This window comes from Dendropsophus ebraccatus, chromosome 14 (genome assembly GCF_027789765.1).
Source record: "Dendropsophus ebraccatus isolate aDenEbr1 chromosome 14, aDenEbr1.pat, whole genome shotgun sequence".
NCBI lineage: Eukaryota > Metazoa > Chordata > Amphibia > Anura > Hylidae > Dendropsophus > Dendropsophus ebraccatus.
This window is the reverse complement of record NC_091467.1, coordinates 71,317,117-71,330,617: the sequence shown is the minus strand read 5'-3', so window position 1 is coordinate 71,330,617 and position 13,501 is coordinate 71,317,117. Positions and strand designations below refer to the sequence as shown.

Below are 13,501 nucleotides of genomic sequence, written 5' to 3'. Positions count from 1 at the left end.
AGCCAAAGCCAGGAATGGATTTGAAGAGGAGAAATCTCAGGCTTTCCTTCACGACCTGATCTCTGTTTATAGTCTGTTTCTGGCTTTAGCTTCAAATCTGTCAGATAATCTTTCTGTGTAAATGGGCCCTAATATAGTGAACGATTTAAGGTTAATGCTGCATTTACACGGAACGATTATCGCTCGAATTTTTGCAATAACGATTGCATCTGAGCGATAATCGTTCCGTGTAAACACTGCAAACGATCAAGCGATGAACGAGAATTTTTTTAACATGTTCTCAAATCGCAGATGGCTTTGTGTAAACAGTCTTTCAAAGATTCACCCAAAGTGAAAGATGGGCTTAAATAATCTTAAAAACGATCGCAATAACGATTTTTCTAACGATTTTTCTCTGTCTAAATTCTGATTGTTATAAAAACCAAATTGTTGCTTCAAAATCGTTAAACAATCGATTGGGCGAATTATCGCTTCGTGTAAACGCAGCATTACTCAGATATAGGTGTGTTCTCACTGTCAGTATGGTTCAGTGAGGCATATTATGCTGCAAATACTGACACTCAATAGTCTAATACTGTGTCTTATTAGGATACAGATTGTAGTTTCTCCAGCACAATTTCAAAACCACTTTCTTATTCCTCATTTGCATCCGGCGCTCTTAACTACTGAGCTAAATAACACATACACAGCAAGAACCCCTTTATATTTCAAGTTGGAGCTCTTAACTACTGAGCTGAAATGACCTATACACAGCAAAAACTTCATTGTATCTATGCAATTAAAACCCCTACATTTTTCTAGTGCAACTGAACCAGAATTACACATGCATATCAATAATCTATTCCTATGTGCACTTGGTGCTCTTAACTACCAATCCAGAATTACACATACACAGCAATAATGTATATAAATTTGAATTGGGCACTCCTAACTACTAAACCAGAATTATACATGCACTGCAACATGTATTCCTATGTGCATTTGGCGCTCTTAACTACCAATCCAGAATTACACATACCCAACAGTATGTATTGCACATACCCACATGTATATAAATATGCATTTCGCACTCTTAACTACTGAACCAGAATTATACATACAAACTAACAACCTCATTGTTACTATGCAATAAAAATCACTGCGTTCTTCTTGTGCAACTGAATCAGAATTACTCATAGACAGTAGTACATTTTCTATATTAGCAATCGGCGCTCTTAACTACTGAGCCAGAATTATACATACAAAGCAATAACCTCATTGTATCTATGCAATAAAAATCACTGCGTTTTTCTTTTGCTGCTGAATCAGAATTACTCATAGACAGTAGTAACCTTTCCTTGGTGCTCTTAACTACTGAGCCAGAATTATACATAGGCTGAAATAACATATATCTATACAATAAAAATCCTAAAAGTTTTTTTACTGCTACTAAGCCGAGCCAAAAAAAAAATTACAACACAAACTAAATAATATACAAGTAGTGATAAAAAAAAAGCCAGAAAGATGTAAGAGTAAGCCGCATTTCTACATCTCAGCAAATCTAAATGCGGCCGTGTAGCAGAGTTGACTTTGTCATTTTGGTGGATCTCTAGTCCTGGGTATTGCCGTACATTTAGCTGCAGCCAAACCGCAGGTAACGTGAGAGCACCATAAGTGGTGCCAAGTGACCAACCCGGCTCTGCTACATCTGTATACCCAATAAATAGTTGGAGGCAGCCGTGACCAGTTAGGGCTGACTAGTCAGAGAGATGCTTGTTTATAAGGTATCCAGATTGATAATACCAGCTGTACCATCTCTGGCAGGAGTCGGTGCCAAGCAACAACTACGTTTTAAAGGGAACCTAGTCTTCCTCTTATCACTGTTATTAGCAAACCTAACCAAACCATCAGAAAAGCAGGGAAATGCAACGTACCTTGTGAACTTACTGAATGTCAAGGTCTTTGTGAGGAGCCTGAACTAAGCAAAGGACTGGGCTTAGCAGATCCGAGGAGAGCCGGGGCTCTTGCCCTCCCTGCCACACTGACCGGGTCTGTGCACCGACTTACTGTACTCACTGCTCATATACAGTTAACATGAAGCAAAATATTGTTGAAAGTCATTTTGCCTGCCTACTCTTATCTGCGCTACAAGGGTAAGCACTTTGTGCTGCCTTGGCAAAGCCTGAATGCAGGTATTGTTAGTGCACCGTATAGCCCAGCAGAGGAACAAAGGCATGGATCTGCCTCCCTCTATCCCTCAGCTGTGTTGGCGGTGATGGAAAAAAGGATTCTTTATTTTACCTTGCTTTTTTTTTTTCCTCCTACAGGAAGCGCAGAAGTGATAGGAGGACGGTCTCTGGTGTTACGGGCATTGAGAATGGCTACGACCTATTAGTATGTACTGAGATGGCAGGGCGGTGGTCTATTCCTGCAGGGGTCTCACTATAGGGGTACTTGCACCTAGGTGTCTCCCATCCCCAGTGCTATAAGGCTTGGTTTACATCTGCGTTGATTTTTGCTCTGCCATTGAAGAAGAACGGAAGAAAACGGTGAATCCGCTGCACATGGGGACCAGTGGACCCCATTGACTTCAATGGTGTCCATCATTAGACTGGACACAATAGTGCTGTATGCTTTGCTATTGTGTCCAATATTCTGGATGAAGCCTGCGATGGATGCAGATGTGAACCCAGCCTGATTATAGCTGGGGCCTCATTACATTGCAACCCAAAATTGTCCTCTGCAATCACTTTATGGCTTGTTAATTACCCAGAATCCTCTTTTCTCTTTATTGGATACCAGTAGGGTACAAAAAAGACTTGACAACAATGTAACCAATGTGGTCTTAGGGCCTGTTCACACTAAGGGACCCCCCCTGTGCTGAATCCTGCCTTCCATCTGTTTGAATGGGAGGGCTAATGCGCCTCCGCCCTCCGCACCTCTCCACTCAATTCCGTGCGGGGTTCCACACGGAATTTCAGCGCTGATTTCGTAGTGTTAACGGGCCCTTAAAGGGCATGTCCACAAGGGCATAAAAGTGACCCAACATCTAGTTAATCTGTCAAGGGGGTTTAACCTCAGGGTGCTGTCATTCTGTACAGATTTAGAGTCTACCGGAGAGTCCTGCCAGAAGATGATCCGGTGCGTCCAAGCCATGGTCAGATACTTTTGAAGTTTGTGGTGCAAAGATACCCAAGGATAAAATACCACCTTCATTCTGGCTGTTAATACTGTCAAGAAAGTGGAGTCTATCGTTCCTTTGGCCACAGAACCACAACGATCCACCATTTGTTCCTCACTAGAGATGAGCACAACTGGACAATGGTCTAGTCTGGTTGTTCGACATTGATCACCAGTGGCTGAAGAAGTTGGATGCAGCCCTAAGGCTGCCTGGAAAACTTGGGTACAGCCTAAGGCCATAGGCTGTATCCATGTTTTTCCGGACTCCCTAGGGCTACATGAACTTCTTCAGCTACCAGTATTCAAATGCCGAGCAATGGGACTCAAGCATGCTCCAGTTGGGCTCATCTCTAGCGAGGAACTAATGGCAGAACGTTCTACGGCATGCTCCAGTTGGGCTCGTCTCTATTCCTCACATTTCCTTATCTGGGGAGGTCCACATTGACTAGTGACTCCTTGGTGGACACGTGGAGCAAGCCAAGCTGTTCCTAAGCATTTGTAGAATCAATTGGCCATTGGTCCCTTTACCTTGCAGGACCTTTTCATCTGGTTTGTGGTGTCCATCTCCTGTTGTAGACAGATGGAATTTTTTCTGTGGCATGATGCACTTTTTATCCATTTGGGGGATAAAGAGCACATATTTCACTCCCCCATATATCCAGCAGCAGAACAGAAAGGGCCGCTTAGTAGAGAGCACTGTCAGACTGGAAAATATACACCACTTCCTGCAGGACATACAGTAGCTGATAAGTATTGGAAGACTGGAGATTTTTAATTGAAGTAAATTACAAATCTCTGGCACTTTCTGGCACCACTTGATTTCAAAGAAAAATATTTTGGTGAACAACCCCTTTAAGCCCTCCATCTCAGAGGAATACTATTCATATGTTCACCAGAAGACAAAACCAACTCCATACCACTTATTATCAAGCTAGAACTTCATCTTTCCTCCAGTCTGGTTGAGTCTCCTTTGACTTCATCTCCAGGTGACATCACACCTCTGATCTTTGACCTCTGGCAACCTCACCCTTTATAGCACGTGACCTGGAAATCTGGTTCAAAGGGGGAGTCTGACATTATCTGTCAATACATTTCCCCTCATTGAGTCCTGATGACCGTGGTGTCATCCTCAGCCAGTCAATCACGTCTCCTGTCTTCCTTGTCTAATTTGCACGTTGCTGATTTCCCCTCCCTTCTCCCTCCAGCCATTACCAGTCTATTTTCTGTCCTACAGACATTGAGAATATTCCAGTAATTTAAAGGGGATGAAAGAAAATAAAAGTTAAAACAAACAAACAAAAAGAATTCTGATTTGCACTTGTTCTATTTCCCTGCAGTGCCTCCACAGGGGAAATAGGGTATTACAGGGAAATTTTTTTTTTTTTTTTTTTTTGGATGCTGCACTTTTGCTGGAGAGACCCAGGTTGAAGAGCACTAGCATAGGAAATAGTGCCGAGTACATCCAGATGTGTATACTGCATCTCCTGCCTCTTTCCATCTGCTTATCATTCCTGGACATCTGACAAGGCCAGCTGTGATTGACAGGCGGCTTCAGTGGGAATCATTCCTGTATCTCATTAGCACCAGAAAGAACCTATTGCCCGGGGCTGAGAATGGAAGCCTTTACCCCCTCCGCCATGTTCAGCACTTGACATGCTGTTTGTATCACTTACTTATATCCCATGAGAAACAAACAGAACTGCCCTTTCTATTGTCTGTCTTATTATGGCTCAATACATGTAAACTAAAATTGATGTTTCTGGGGTAGAAGACATAGCTAATGTAACTTCAAGGGGTTGTCCAGGCTTGATATGGCCCCTTTCTTCCAGAAACGACACCAAACGTCCTCAGTTTGGGTGCATTTTTGCAGCTTAGTTCTATTGAAGAGAATGGAGCTAAACTGTAATACCACACACGGCCAGAGGACAGGCATGGCGCTGTATTTGAAGGAAAGTAGCTGCGCTTTATCTAATTCTGGATAACACCTTCAAAGTATTATTTCCATCTGGACATTCATGCCCTTAAATGCCTGATAAATATGGGGTAAACTTCTGGAACCCGCTCCTATCCAGAGGTCAAGGGCCCCCCTTTCTTCTCATGAGCTGCTCTGCTTATGCAACTCCCATTAAAGTTAACAGGATTTAGGATAAATGTGTAACACAGCCCCCTTGACTGGTTTCAGCCTCCCGACCACCGGTCCGGATTTTGGAAAAAGTTCAGGTCTCAGTTATTTATGGTATGCTCAATGGACATTCTGTGTCTGGCTTCAGAGTTGTGAATGCATTAGGCTAGGTCCACACTATGTTTTTGCAATCCGTTTTTGGAAAAAAAAATATTATTTATTATTATTAATGTGTATCCCCGCCTATATAACTCCTCGGGGGAGGGGCTGTTTTTCCATTTTTACTCATTGTGGGCATTGATTGATTGATCTGCCGAACCAGCCTTATCGCTCCGTATGATAAAGACAACGATCAGCCAATGACAACAGTCATCGGTGGATCGTGTCTTTAGGTCCGGATCTAAAATAATCGTCCATCCACTGCGCATTGCTATGTGTAATAGTGATGTGCGGCCGGTGACTGATGAATCTCTAAAGAAAATAATACTATAAAGTTCATACATTACTTCTCCATGCACCTGGTGTCTTTCTTTCTCCCTCCCGTTCCCCACAGCCATCGGTGCAACTTCACAGCAGTCTCTAAATTGCCAAACCTCTCAGCCAAGTGATTGGCTGAGTGGCCGGCTCTGAAGTTCCACCGGAGGGGATAGAAGAAGGGTTGTAATCAGAGTATGGAGACTAGATGGTGGATCTAACGTAACATTGAAGGAACCCGTCAATGCTCGTAATCACCAAATCCAGATAATTATTCTGAATCCAATAAGTTACGACATGCACGGCCATCGACGCTTTCAGAATCTTAAATGTTTGTTGAGTCAAAAGACGTTTCATGATAAGAGATCCTAAGAAGCTGAGCCCACAGCAATGTACTATAGGCAGGTCGAGAGCTTTGTTTCTGTGCTGGATGCAACAGGCCCAATCTACGGCTGATGAGTATTGTGCCCTGGATCAGCGATGGTGGCTTCAGGAAATAGGAGGTCAGACTGAGTAATGTCTCAACCCACAATGCCATACCCAACGTCCAAGACAAACAGGCAGTGTAGCAATGATATCAGCTTGCCCTGCAGATTCCCACGCGTTAGCAATACGGATAACGTGATGTGATTCCAGAAGCACCCATCCTTGTGACTTATTATCGAGCCTCGGAATCCAAACCCATTGCTATTACTGGCATGCAAACAACTTGATGAGCACTTGCATTGTTATTCTTCTGAGGAATATAATTTGGTTTTACCTCATAAAGATGTACCACAAAAAGTTTTCAAAACAGCCTTGGGAGTTCGTTGTAATTATTAGGGTTGTTTTGTAAAAACCCAAGTTCTCACGTGGTTTGGAGAACCACCCTCTTTGAGATGTTGGAGTTAAGTAACTTGACCTGGGATATAGCCATGGTTCTTCCTATGTCTTCAGACCGATTTGAGACGACCACTTAACATTGCCTTGAAAAATAGGGGTGGGCTGAAAGAAGAGGTTGATATACGTAGGATGTAAGAGAACTGGGGGGGTCTTCTCAAAGAGATGGGCTTCGAGAGAGGCTCACCTGTTAATTTGGTTTCTGAACACCTACAGAGCGTTAGAAGTTTCTGATAGACCATCAATGTCTAATCGCTGAGGGGTCAACTCTAGATTGGTAGGCTACATGGTGGTTTTGGCAACAGCATGGGTCATGCAGCCAATGCTTACTGTTCGCACCCCCTCAATCATGCTAATGTAAGTGAATGGGGTCACATTGTGAGCCCAACCTACCAATTGAAAGAAACCCATCCAGGAAGTTTTTCTGGTCGTGGCCACTTACCTTGACGCCATTCACTTATAGCACAATTCAGGGAGTGTGACACGATGCTATTTGGCCACATGATCGGTAAAATGCTAAGTCACCATGTAGCCCTAACCTAATTGTTTAACAGAAATAGCACCATAAACTTAGTTGTGGCTGCACCTTGTATTGCGGCTAAGTCCCATTCGGGTTAAGCTGTAGTACGATACACAACCACAACCAAATTGGTGGCGTCGTTTCTGATGGTCCTCCATTCAGTAGGGGTGCAAGGAGTAGGACTCCGCCATAAATTTAATTCTGCCAACCTCAACTTCTGAAACGTCCATCGATCATTTGGCCTCATGTAGGTACACGACTCTTAATATGAAGCTGGTGAACCCGCAAGTAACATAAAAGCCGTCTCTGAGCTACGGATAGACCCTGCAGTGCATTTTTCTTGTCCTGTTTACAGCAGGTAAAGTGGAACACAATAATTCCAGGAGACAATGTGCTATTGTTACCGGTCCATGAATTCTGGCTTGGAAGTGAAGGTTGGGCAATCGGGGACAACACCCTCCTAATGCAGGAGACGGAATGTTGGATGCAGAAGCAACAGGTGGGTAGACTTGAAAGAACTCAGAGGATGGAACAGCATTTTACTCTCTGTTCCTGTCTGGATTTTTTGTCTCTTATCCAACTGGGAAGAAAAATAAACAAAAAACATAAACGGCAAGTAACATCTCCATTGATTTTGCTTGGTGAAAATTGCCTCTTTATCAAAGTGCTTAGTGCCACCCACCCATACGATCCACTGGATCTACCATAGTTCCCGACCTCTCCTCCTGGTCACAACAGGTTGCTGTGCCCATTAAAGGGTCATTTTAGGTCAGGGCAAGGATCACTTTCTTTCTTACAACGTAAACTAAAGGTCAACAGAATTTGTAGCCACTGGCAGGTTCGTCTGACAATATAAGGTCCCGACTCCCGACAGATGATGTTGGTGGAGAGAAGGGTCAGGCAAGATGGATATTAAATGCTTGACCATTTTGTTCTTAGACGAATAAGTCTACACTAGATTAGTCTGGCTGCGGCTTAGGCTTCTATTAGACGAATCGATTTTTCATGATTAACGATAAACGGTCGCAAATCGTTCACCATATTCAAAGAACGATAGTTGTTAGTTACTACGATCGTTTACTCCATCTGAGCCCAGCAACTGAAGGAACAATGTGGAATTACAGCAAACGATTAAGGGTGCCTTCACATGAAGCGGATTTCACACTGTGAGTTTGCAGCGAAATCAGCTGCAGAATTTTAATTCCCCTTTAACCCCCAGCTGCCCGCAGCCCTGGCCCGAAGCATACATTACCTGCTTTGGCGCCGCAGCTGTGTGAAACTCCCGGCTTCCCTCGCTCCTCACCAGCCAATCAGTGCTGCCGTACACTGTTTGGCTGATGAGGAGCGAGGGGAGCCAGGAGCTTCACACAGCTGTGGCGCCAAGCAGGTAATGTATGCTCCGGGCCGGGGGCTGCGGGGCAGCGCACTGATTGGCTGACCGCCGGGAGATGCTGGGAGGCCCCAAAGCAAGCAGGAGCCTAGAGCAGGTAAAGTGTGCTCCGGGCCGGGGCCGCGGGGGTTAAAGGGGCCGGGTTACATATTCGCAGTGGATATGTAACCCATAGACCTTCACACTACATGGATCTGCAGCGGATTTTGCTGCAAACCCGCAGCGTGAAATCCGCTGCGGATCCGGTACTTGTGAAGGCACCCTGACAGTGGTTTTGGCGTCAGCACCAAACGGATGAACGATTCCTTGTTGGTCGTTTGATCGATGTCTGCATTAGCATCAAATGATTATCGTTTAATTTCAAATTATGCAACGATAATTTGCACGATAATCGTCCGGTGTAATAGGGCCCTTACCCCTCCTCTCTAAATAGGGAACACAGGACGATAGATAAGTGTTTGCTGAGTGATACTTTGGCTGACAGTTATTGAAAATATACGAGCACAATAAGACCCTTCACATGGCTGACTATGAGCAGCCAGGACGATAATCGGCCCAAGTAAAAGGGCCAGCGATCAGCTGATCAATGAGAATTCGCTCGTATGATGGCTGATTGCATCTTTTTGTGCCGGTAAGCTACGATGGAGACAAGCAGCCCCATAGATAAGCAAAGAAATGGGATGCTGATACATCTCTCATTAACCCCTACCTTACCAGGAGCCGTGCACCACAGACTGAGCAAGTTCATAAAAGACAGGGGCCACACCTGGATGGGTGACCCACATTGCAGTATCGAGAAGCTATTTAATGCAGTATCAAGACCTGGAACCTGTTCAAAAGCAATAATTGTCAGGACGATGCATTCTAAAAGCATGAAAAAAGGAAGGGCCTACCTCAGCCATGGGAAACATTCGGCCCTCCAGCTGTTGCAAAACTACAATTCCCATCAGGCCTGGACGCTGTTGTGAGACCCATTAAAGGGGTTGTTCAGCAAAACATTTTTTTCTTTCAAATCAACTGCTGCCAGAAAGTGCCAAAGATGTATAATTTACTTCTTTAAAAAAATCCAGTACTTATCAGCTGCTGTATGCCCTGCAGGAAGTAGTATTCTTTCCAGTCCGGTGAGCAGGAAAAGTTTTCAATGGGGATTTGCTGCTGCTTCTCTGTCCATGTCAGGAACTGTCCAGAGCAGTATCGAATCCCCATAGAAAACCTCTCCTGCTCTGGACAGTTCCTGACATGGACAGAGGTGGCAGCAGACTGGAGGGAATACACCACTTCCTGCAGGACAAACAGCAGCTGATAAGTACTGGAAGACTGGAGATTTATAAATAGAAGTACATTACAAATCTGTATCTGTATCTCTCTGAAACCAGTTCAATTGAAAGAAAAAGAGTACCCCTTTAATCTCGCCACAAATAGTTTATATTTTTTTGGCAAAACTTCCCTTTTTTTCTCCCCGTTTTGACCTTGTATCGGTGAGGTTTGGCATGTCACATGGTATTACTGATTTATTTCAGCACATACACATAAACCTTGTTCCTTAGTCAATCAGTCCCCCTAAGTCTCCTTCATTTGTAGCTTAAGAAAGAAAGCCTCGCCGGGTTATTTTGTCCCTTCAAATCACTGTCCTCGGCCCATGACAGAAAGCATGGAGTGACGCCTGCGTGGGGCGCGGGGCCGGATGTTTCATGTCATCGGAGCCCCGGCCGGGATAATTACTCTTGAAAGGTGTGATTGCAGCAGGAGTTGTGTCTAATCAGCCGCTGATTTCCATGTTAGGTCCCAGCTCGTATGGGCTGGCCTGACAAAGAACCGGAGAGAATTACACTCATTGCGCCGGATCCCTTTACAAATATAAACAGCCGCCAATTAGTCCCGGCGAGCGGGAGACAGCGAGAAGATTTGGAACAACGTTTGGGATTAGGGGACAGAATTGTATCGGACAGAGGCTTGAAAAGAATCATGTTCAGCCTTTGGTTAAAGGGGTTGTCCACCAATTTTTTCCCCCAAAGTGTTTGTACTTTACTTCTATTAAAAATCCAGTACTTATCAGCTGCTGTATGTCCTGCAGGAAGGGGTGTATTCTCTCCAGTCTGACACAGTGCTCTCTGCTGCCACCTCTGTCCATGTCAGGAACTGTCCAGAGCAGGAGAGGTTTTCTATGGGGATTTGCTGCTGCTCTGGATAGTTCATGACATGGACAGAGGTGGCAGCAGAGAGCACTGTGTCAGACTGGGGAGACTACAGCAGCTGATAAGTACGGGAAGACTGGAGATCTTGTTTTTAAATAGCCGTAAATTGTAAATCTGTATACGTTTTTAATACCAGTTCTGATAAGAGTTCCCCTTTAATCCCTCCACCACTCAGGGCCACCAGGAAACTAGTATTAAAGGGGTTATCCAGCGCTACACAAAAATGGCCACTTTCTTCCAGAGACAGCCCCACTCTTGTCTCCAGTTTGGGTGCAGGTTTTGTAGCTCATTTCAATTGAAGTGAATGGAGCTTAATTGCAAAAAGCACCTGAACTGGAGACAAGAGTGGTGCTGTCTCTGGAAGGAAGTGGCCATGTTTTTGTAGCGCTGGATAACCCCTTTAATATGTTCACTATTCTAGACTACCAGGGAAGCAAGTAACTAGTATTATTCTCTCTCTTACCAGAACACTAGTATAAATCACTCCACTATAGACACCCAGGGAAGCTAGCATTGATCTTTGTACTATTATAGATCACTGGGGAAGCTGGAATATTTCCTCCCCCCAACTCTAGACCACCAGGGAGCTAGTAATAATCCCCCATCTATCTAGACCAGAGATGGGAAACCTTTGGCCCTCCAGCTGTTGCAAAACTACATTTCCCATCATGCCTGGACAGCCGAAGCTTTAGCTTCGGCTGTCCAGGCATGATGGGAATTGTAATTTTGCAACAGCTGGAAGGCCGAAGGTTCCCCACCCCTGATCTAGACCGTTAGGGAAAGCTAGTGAAGTTAGTAGTAATCCCTCCACTACTTCATCCACAACCCTAGACCACCAGGGAAGCTAGAATTCATTTGTCCAATACTCTGGGCCACTGAGAAGGTAAGGGAAGCTCACCTCAACGTCCACCATGCTTACTTTATCCCTTTACTAGATTACCAGGAAATCCGGCATGGAACCCTCCAATACTGTAAACCATATATTTAAATTATTTTTTGCTTAAATAAGATGCAAACATTTTTAAAGAAATTCCTCGAAGGATATGGTTAGTTTTTCAGCATCCCGTCCGGGGGCAGTTTCAGTCACTGCTGTTTGCTGGCCGTATCCCCAACTCGGAGCTTGGGAAACTTCTCAGCTTGAATTCGAGTAACTTTGTAAGAATTCAGAACAAACGTTGGAGGCAAACTGCTAAATCATGTTTTAAGCCTAGTGCCCAATACTTACACCCCCGTGCCAGATGTTTAACTTCAACAATTTAAAGGACGGGTGTCAAAGTCTTAAATTAGTGCTCCGAGTCCCCTCGTTCCCAGTGAATGTTTGACTAAGAGTAAGAATCTCCATATTTCCATATTTAGCAAATTTTTCAAAAATTCCAAAATTTACCAAAATCCTTGATTGCGTCCTTCAAGGAGGAGAAACACACCAGAGCGGCCTCTAAGGAAACATTATATCGTGTTTTTTTTTTCTTTCCATTTGGTCTGTGTTGTAAATGTATATATTTGCATAAACAGGCGTATACACACAAATGAAGTGGAAAACCAAAATTGTCCCCGCTGTGTAATCTCGGAGCCTCCTGCAGATCTGTTGAATGAAAGAAGGCAGAATTCAGAACTTATGCCTCTATGACGGGGAGACGCACATGCGGAGGGGAGTGTAATAAGACCCCCTAGTTAACGCAGACAAGATGTTTATTACGGTTAGGGCCCACATGGTAGCACTTGGTCCCATGCAAATTTAAAGAACTTGACTAATTAATTCCCAATGTATAAAAAAAAAAAAGACTAATTGAATGGCAAATTCTCCATCGGCACCAAGGAAAATATTTACCTGATTCTGAATTCCCAGTAATTTAGTGCGAACACATGTACTCCGGCGCTATGTGATATGTAGACGGCACATCCGGGCCGGATCCATCCCTGATTGCTCGTTTTATATGCAAATCTGTAATGAGGGTTAAATAAGCTAGAACTGATAATTTATAGTATACAGATGATGCTGAACCAGCAGCCTAGGCTATATAGACTGTTAGATCTCGGACATATTGGTAGTAGCGTATCACCAGTGGACTATATTCTAGGACGTCCTATTATTGTATGCAATTCTGGCACAGATGCCCCACAGAACCCTATGGAAAGAGCTGGAATTCTGGACAGCTCTTGATGTACAACCCGAAACTGTCCTGAATTTCAGATACACTGCTTGACAGTATGGGCCAGCACCACGCCAATGCCACCTGATGCGGACACTGGCTCTTTAACTGTACACACTCCTAATCAGTGTGGCACTGTGTTTGACAGGACTGGGAGCTCCTTGGCTCCCAGCCCTGTCAATCAATCTTCTGGCTGTAGGCGGCATAATGCCACCTGCCACAAGAGGCCACTCTCTCCTCCCAGCATTGAGGCCAACTAGTGACGTCATTCATGTACTCGCAAAGCCAGAAGACAGAGGGAGAAGCTGGAGGGGAGGTGAGCTGCAGCTTGCCGCCGGTGAGTATGTTTTGTTTTTGTTATTTTTACCTCCATTTTTATGGTCAGAAAACACTGATGGTTTCCTGAAGCCTCTTAAAAAGCTTCCCGGTCAGTGTTTCCTGACTGTAAAAATGGCCAAAGAAGTATGACGGGGGCCTTAAAGATTGGATTACTAGAGCAAGCTTTTTTCAATGTGTGCACACTGTTTGCCTTACTGACCTCTATGGTCCCACTCAATTACACAATGGTAATTTATTGAGTTCCAGCGCCATTTGTTTTATTCCAACATACTG

General features: G+C 44.3%; 1 protein-coding gene across 1 annotated transcript in view; it reads right to left on the bottom strand.

Annotated features, from left to right (window-relative positions):
* The window catches only part of SOX9 (SRY-box transcription factor 9), a 33,747-nt gene extending 31,622 nt beyond the window's left edge, over window positions 1–2,125 (bottom strand). The window contains exon 1 of the mRNA XM_069952454.1: window positions 1,927–2,125. The gene's annotated coding sequence lies outside the window, so the exon portion shown is untranslated. The remainder of the gene's footprint in view (window positions 1–1,926) is intronic.
* Window positions 2,126–13,501: the final 11,376 nt, after the last annotated feature.